The following is a 7,091-nucleotide window of genomic DNA, read 5'->3' as shown; positions in this document are numbered from 1 at the left end:
TCCAATATACAAGTCATTTACTTTTTTTAGCTCCGACCACCCCTTAGGAGTAGGAGTAGAGTAGATCTCGGCAAGTTCTTCAGCAAGTATGGCTGCATCGATTCGATCGACCTTCACTACTTGTTGTAAGTACCGTCATGGCTTATACCTCTGTTCATACAGCTACATCAATCCGGTCGACCTCCATTGCGACTCTAGTATAAGTTAGTTATCGATTCTTACCTAGTTTAAGTATGGCTGCATCTATCCGATCGACCCCCACTGCATGAACTAGATCAAGGTCAAGTTATCGGCTCTATCTAAGGGTGGCATTCCTTTAGATAGATTAATTAAGTTACAAATATTGCTTATTGCTTCCATTATTTATTTAATTATAGCAATATCACTTTGCCCGATTGGGATTGATCTAGATCGGCCTTATATCCTTTTTAACCCATCATTTGTTAATCTAAAACTGATCTAATCTGTACTTTAAATGATGTGTTATATTTTATCGGTTGTTTTACATCAATCTTGATCGTGCATAGCGTGCGGCTAACGCATGTTTGATCTTGAGTAGATCTATTGGTTAGCAAAAATAGTTCCATGGCCCGTTATCACGGCCTGTGTGATTCTGCCTCACACCCCACTATTAGCACCGTGGAGTAGGAATTGTTATTTGGTAGATCTATTCTTGAGAGGGCATGACCTTAACTGTGCACTATGCCTGAATCGGCTGTTTTAGCCAATATCGAGCGCTTTCATGAACAGTTAGCATCACGAGATTGTTTAAGTAGTGATAGGTTGAAAGATGTGTTAGCCCCATAATCTTATTATTGTATTACGGCCCGTATGATTCTGCCTCATGCCCCACTGATATTAGTAATAAGTTAGGGTCATCGAGTCTATTATTGTTTCTATGGCCTGCATGATTCTGCCTCATGCTCCACTAGTCATAGCGATAGATGAGATCTAATATATTCATTAGATTTATTTTTATTAAATGGTTGAATAATGATGAGCTGTTTCTTTTATAAAGGAGTTCGGTTACTTGTAGTCATTGGTTTGGCATGAACTAATTACTGTTGATATCTTTTTGCCAGTGACTAGTATTTGTTTAATCAACGACATTCATAATGATAACCGATTCTTCTTACACAATCCCATGAGCTTTAACTAATTTATTCTTATGAATATGCTGGAATCGGCTATTTAGTCGATCTCCTTTCATATCGACTCTTAGAGTCGCACATTCGGGACTATCTGGTAACACCGGCATGTTTCGCCCTTAATTACTGATAAGTTTTCTCTCCTTATCAATTGCGGGGTCAAATTGACTGGTACGTTTCAGGAGGAGTGCGCAGGATCGACCACTCTTGCACTAAAGCTAGGCAGACCTCTAGCTCCATTGAGTGGACCCTTCCGGCTTGCTATGTGTGTCCTCGGCACGGGACAAAATTCTATGTGGACACACGCATTTGGCATGCTCGACGGGACCCCATAATCGTTATGGTGGTTCACAACAACAATGACATCCTTATGCTGCATTATGAAGATCTACCTAATGGGGATCAGGGTATCATCAGCAAAGCTACAGAAGAGTTTTAGAACAAGTGTTTGTTGTCCCATACCAAAACACGTGACAACACAATTGTTCAGAAATTTTCACTACCAAGAGTTCTATTGCACGGGTAGATAGATACAACTAAAGATGAAGACATGTGTTTCTTTAAGGAAGTTGTTGACAAATCTGTTCATGATGCCATATCAAGCCATAACGAAGCTTTTGTGGACATATTCCATAACACCATGAGAGAGGCGATTCATGGGTTTCTAGTTGGTCAAGGTGGGTCGACTTATTACAATATTCCAAATCCATCGACCCAAGGGACAAATCAAGTTGGTACCAGCCATCAAGAAGCAGCACCAGCTGGTAGTGGTGATGTCCAGATAGTTCAGGGTTCATCTGAACAAACTCAAGGAACTACTGCAAATCAGACATAGTACAATCCTGGACCATGAATACAGCATGTGCAACAGCCGACGGGGCAAAGTCAGAACCAGGTGATCAATTTTGGCACATCAGGCCACATACCGTTGTCGGCTCAAAAAATAGCACCATCAATTCAAAAGATCCGTATAGATATGGATCCTTATGTCTACAATCAGAGACTTTAAGCAGCGAGTTAGCAAAGGACCCAGCAGATCGAGATTCCACAAGGGTATCACTTTGACATAGATTATAACATCATTCACATGATGCCAAATCCAGGATATCAAGACGCATAGGCTTTCAATCCACAGATGGGTCAGCATATGCAGAGGAATCCAAATCCACAAGCTGATAAATTATTGCTGAGGGTGACCAAGATGATGAAGAATCAGTTCGGTCTAAAGCCAAAAGGGCTGACCTTTTCATACAAATGCCCATATCCATAATGGTATGATTTGGTCGCCCTTCCTATAAATTACAGGCTCCCAGAGTTTGCTAAGTTCACTAGCCAGGACAGTACAAGCACGATAGAACATGTCAGTCAGTATCTTACACAGTTGAGCGAAGTATCAGTTGAGGATGCTCATCGAGTTCGTTTCTTCTCCTTGTCCTTATCAGGGCTAGCCTTCACTTGGTTTTTATTACTACCAGTCAATTCCATTGTCAATTAGGCTAACCTAAAGAAGAAGTTTCATACATATTTTTACACTAGGACTGGAGAAAAGAAGATTACCGATCTAACAACTATAAGACAGAAGACTAATGAATCAGGGACTAAATTTCTTCAGAGGTTCTGAGAAACTAGGAACTTGTGCTTCTCCTTAAATTTGGTTGATGATCAACTGGCTGCTTTAGTTATTCAAGGAATGCTGTCAATATGGAAAGAAAAGTTGTTGGGACAAGAATTTGACAACTTGGGACAATTAGCTCAACAAGTGGTAGCGCTCAATAGCCAATTCTAGAGTATGCATAGAGATACCCGGTTCTAGAATAGTACCATATTAGCCGAAGCTTATGATCCATACTCAGTCGATGATGGCTATGAAGATGAAGAAGAAGATGTTGTTGTGGCTGAATAGAATTGGGGCAAGAAGACAGTAATGGTGTCAAATCCTTGGGGAAGAGGAGTCGAGGAGAGCTATGACTTTGATGTCACCAAATCAGATAAGCTCTTCGATTACTTGCTTGAAAAAGGACAGATCAAGTTGCTCGATGGTCATGTCATGTTGCCCCTTGATCAATTAAAGAATAAGAAGTTCTGCAAATTTCATAATGCTACTTCTCATTCCACCAACGAATGTAGAATTTTCTAGCAACATATATAGAGGACTATTCAGCAAGGGAGGCTCAAATTTGATATACCTCAGAAAATGAAAGTTGATGATAATCCTTTCCTAGGAGATCAAAACATGGTTGATGCTGAGCTATTCAAAGGAAAAAATAAGGTCCTAACATCAACTAAATCAAAAGAAGCTAGAACAGTCGATCCCAAGATGCAAATATCAGCTGACGAGTACAGAGAGATTAGAAGACATCATGCTGAGCAAAAGAGTCGATACGAGTAGGGGGAGAAGAGAAAGTCACGGGTTACATCTTGGATTCTATTAAATAAGTGGTAGTAGCAAAAGGAAAAGGATTATCAACATTGGTTAAAGGATCAAGCATACCAGCATCAACTAAAAGAAGAGAGGTATGAAAGGAAACGAGCCAAATTATATTGGAATTGTCCTTTTTTCAGACATTGTTGGAATGAAGGTTTGAAGTTGCCTATCAGACATGACTGTCTAGAATGCAGCAATCAGTATTAGGAGTTTAGGCAATCTCAAACCAACCACCGATCTATCCATACTCAAGATGCATATCATCATGATAACAAGGATCGACGCTTAAAAAATGGAAGTACTCATAATCGACTGAGAAAAAGAATTGTTGACCAAGACTAGGCTGATTATGAAGGGGAAAGCAACGAAAGAAAATATGTTTGGTAGGAGGGCTAATGGTATCCAGGAGGTTTAACAAGAAGCCAGAAGAGAAGGGTGCAACGCCTAAGGAATAAAGAGATGAAATAGGCTTAGGCATTTGATAAACCTCAAGTATGGCGTACAAAGCAAATAGCCGATAGAAAGCAATCATCGGCTAATATCCAAATGGCTTTTCTATTGCCATCAGAATTCAGAGTCATTGGTGAGAGCCAACAGCCGATCCAAGTAATCAGCTTTGAAAACCCGTATTAATGGATAATCCAATAAATAGTACAGATGGTAAACTAGGACATGGCTTCATGTCAGCCGATGAATTGGAAAAAGTAGATATGGGTCCTAGAGATAGACCTAGGCTGAGGTACGTAAGTGCCAAGTTGGATCTGGAGTATAAGCGGGAATTAATTGATTTATTAAAGGAATTTAAAGACTGCTTTGCTTGGGAATACTATGAGATACCTATTTTAGACCGGTCAATTGTTGAACATCGGTTGCCAATCAAACCTAGATATCAGCCGTTTAAACAAGCTCCGAGAAGATTTAACCCAAACGTACTCGATGATATTAAAAAGGAGACTGAAAGGTTACTGGAAGCAAAATTTATCCGACCATGCCAATATGTAGAGTGGATATCGAATGTTGTCCCTATATATAAGAAGAATGGAAAACTGAGAGTTTGCATCGATTTTAGGGATCTGAATAAAGCCACACCCATGGATAGTTATCCGATGCCAATAGCTGATATGTTAGTCGATGTAGTAGCCAGGCACAAGGTTATTAGCTTCATGGACGGTAATGCAGGGTACAACCAAATTTTCATGGCTGAAGAAGACATAGCAAAGACTGCTTTCAGGTGCCCCGATGAAATCGGTCTATTCAAGTGGGTTGTGATGACCTTCGGCCTAAAGAATACCGGTGTAACTTATTAAAGGGCGATGAATTATATTTTCCATAAGTTAATCGGTAGGATTGTTGAAATCTACATCGATGATGTGATGATAAAATCCAAAGGGTACAAAGAGCACCTGACTGACTTGCGTGAGACTCTAGAATGCATAAGAAAGCATGGTTTAAAGATGAATCCTAATAAGTGTGCTTTTGGAGTATCAGCTGGATAATTCTTAGGGTTCATGGTCCATGAGAGAGGAATCGAAGTTGGTCAGAAGAGCGTGAAAGCAATTGATGAGGCAGTTTCCCTGACTACCAAAACAAAGTTGTAATCTCTGCTTGGTAAGATTAATTTCATCAAAAGATTCATTTCAAATTTGTCGGAAAGGATCCTATCGTTTTCTCCCTTGTTGAAGCTAAAAATGATCAAGAATTCAAGTGGGGTGACCTACAACAAAGAGTGTTTGAAGAGATAAAAGAATATATAAAGTGTCCACTTGTGCTGGTCCCTCTTCAGCAAGGTAAGCCGTTTAAGTTGTACATATCGGCTGATGACAAGACAACTAGATTGGCCTTGATGCAAGAATTTGAAGGAAAAGAGAGAGTTGTTTTCTATCTGAGTAGAAGACTACTAGATCCAGAGATGAGATGTTCTCCCACCAAAAAGTTATGCTAGTGCTTATATTTCTCTTGCACTAAATTGCGACACTACTTATTATCGGCCGAGTGTACAATTGTTTCCAAGGCCGATGTGGTTAAGCACATGTTATCAATGCCAATACTGAATGGAAGAGTGAAGAAGTGGATTCTTGCGTTATCGAAATTTGATTTGAAGTACGAATCGGCTAAAGCAGTAAAAGGACAAGTAATGGTTGATTTTGTCACCCAGCATCATAAGCCAAGCATTGGTTATGTAGAACCGATGCCTTGGATGTTATTCTTTGATGGGTCATCATGTAAGCAGGGTAGTGGCATTGGTATTGTTATTATTTTGCCTCAGGGGGCAAGTTTTGAGTTTGCTCTTCTAATTGAGCCAGTGATTACTAATAATCAAGTGGAGTACGAAGCTATTCTCAAGGGACTTCAACTTCTTCATGAAGTAAAGGCTGAAGCAATTGAAGTGTTTGGAGATTCATAGTTAATCATTAATCAGTTGATCAGCCTATATGAGTGCAAAGAAGAGACTTTGAAAGGATACTATGATGAGTGTCAAAAGTTACTCAAGGAGTTTCTTCATATCTCTTTTCAACATATTCCGAGAGCATCAAGATATCGAGTGTTTCAAGAAGTCTTGAGTAGTGAAACCTCAAGTGATGACTGGAGAGTCGAAATGGTCGATTACCTTTGAGATCCATCTTAGAAAGTTACCAGAAAGCTAAGGTATAAATTGGTTAAGTATGTTTTGTTAGATGATCAGTTATACTATAAAACAGTCAATGGGATGTTGCTTAAATGCCTAAACCAGGAAGAAGCTAAGGTGTTGATGGGTGAGGTGCATGAAGTGATATATGGAGCTCATCAATCGGCTTATAAGATAAAATGGATTATCCACAGAGCTTGATATTTCTAGCCAACAATGTTGGAAGATTGTTTTGAATATTACAAGGGGTACCAGGACTATCAACGTTTTGATAACGTCCAGAGATCACCTGCCTCGGCCATGAATCCAATAATCAAACCATGGCCATTTCAAGGATAGGGAATTGATTTAATTGGCTAGATTTTTCCGCCTTCAAGCAAAGGACATAAGTTCATATTGGTAGCAACAGATTACTTCACTAAATGGGTTGAGATAATTCCTTCGAAGATGGTAACCTCAAAGAACATGATTGATTTTGTTAGGGAACACATTGTGTATTATTTTAGGATTCCTCAAACTATAACTATAGATCAAGGAACAATGTTCACATCAGAAGAGTTTGGAGGTTTTGCTGCCAGTATGAGGATCAAACTACTGAATTCCTCTCCTTACTATGCCTAGGCTAATGGTCAGGCAGAGACGTCCAACCAGATTATGATTAAGCTGATCAAGAAAAAGATTGAGGAACAGCCAAGGAAGTGGCATTCGACGCTAAATGAGGCACTATGGGCATATAGGATGGCCTGCCATGGATCAATTAAAATGTCACCTTACGATATTGTGTATGGCCATAATATAGTTCTTCCTTAGGAAGTTCGGACTAGATCGAGGTGTGTTACACTACAGAATGATTTATCAACCAAAGTCTACAAGAATCTTATAATAGATAATT

Source organism: Miscanthus floridulus, chromosome 12, assembly GCF_019320115.1.
Source record: "Miscanthus floridulus cultivar M001 chromosome 12, ASM1932011v1, whole genome shotgun sequence".
NCBI lineage: Eukaryota > Viridiplantae > Streptophyta > Magnoliopsida > Poales > Poaceae > Miscanthus > Miscanthus floridulus.
The sequence above is the reverse complement of the archived record's forward strand: the minus strand, read 5'-3'. Positions refer to the sequence as shown.